Here is a 1030-nt window from a genome sequence, read left to right on the forward strand (position 1 = left end):
AATCCATGATGAGGACATCGGGTAGTGTATCCCTTGAAACATTCGCAAGCTTCACTGAACGTTTCATTGTTCTTCTGAACAAAGCGGGAAATGTCGTTTTGCAGCCTTGCGGTTCTGGAGTTGGAGAAGAATTTGGCCAGGAATGCCTTCTTGCACTCTTCCCAAGTGGTGGTGGACTCCTTGGGGAGTGATTTCTCCCAGAGGTGCGCTTTGTCTCCCAAAGAGAATGGGAAAAGCCTGAGTTTGAATCCATCCTCACTAACTCCATTGATCTTGGTGAGGCTACAGAGCCTATCAAATTCATCCAGATGATCCAATGGGTCCTCCATTGGCAATCCATGAAACTTATTACTCTGTATCATCTAGATGAGACTACTGTTGATCTCAAAATTGTTGTTCTGTACAGCAGGTGGCACAATACCATTCCTTTGGGTGTGAGTAGATGGAGCATCTCCTGCTCCTATGTTGGTCCTTGCTTGAGGAGCTGGTGGACCGTTCTGATTATTAATTGTCTCCTCAATGATTGCTAGTTGCGGTTGAGCTTGTTGTTGTCTGAGTAGCCTTGGTATGTCGATGTTGTCGATGAAAGGACTTAGGTTCTGGCTACCTCTGGATCGTGTTTGCATGCACAGGCAGGTGACCGAGTGTGTACACGAGGGTCAACTCCATCCAGGTGATCGAGTGACGGGTCGGGTGGGTGCTCGGGTTGTACCTGAGAGTCAAAACCAACAAGAGCGAAGGCAAACAAGTCAGATTCTGAACCAATATAAACAAAAGAACTTGATCTAGCAAGTGCTGAAATCCTAAACATAGCAAAATGAAATCAACCAAATGGCAATGACGCCAAATTGATAGACAGATTTTTACCCAGGGTATCAATTCCCTATGCAGTTGTAGTACAAAGAGTTATCAATCCAAATGGTTGTTTATTGCTAGCAGGAAGGATGTGATCAGAATAGTGCAAGTCAAGCCAAGCAAATGAGGGTTTAGTCTAACAATCCTAAAGTGATAAAAGAAAAGAAAGTAAACA

The 1030-nt window shown here is 44.3% G+C and overlaps 1 non-coding gene across 1 annotated transcript; it reads left to right on the forward strand.

Annotated features, from left to right (window-relative positions):
- LOC147945242 (small nucleolar RNA R71) lies at positions 1–107 on the forward strand. Its single transcript, XR_015597874.1, has one exon. It is a non-coding gene; the product is annotated as a small nucleolar RNA R71 (small nucleolar RNA).
- The last annotated feature ends 923 nt before the right edge of the window (positions 108–1030 follow it).

The sequence above is a fragment of the Camelina sativa genome, chromosome 4, assembly GCF_030686135.1.
Source record: "Camelina sativa cultivar CO46 ecotype springtype chromosome 4, ASM3068613v1".
NCBI classification, from domain to species: domain Eukaryota; kingdom Viridiplantae; phylum Streptophyta; class Magnoliopsida; order Brassicales; family Brassicaceae; genus Camelina; species Camelina sativa.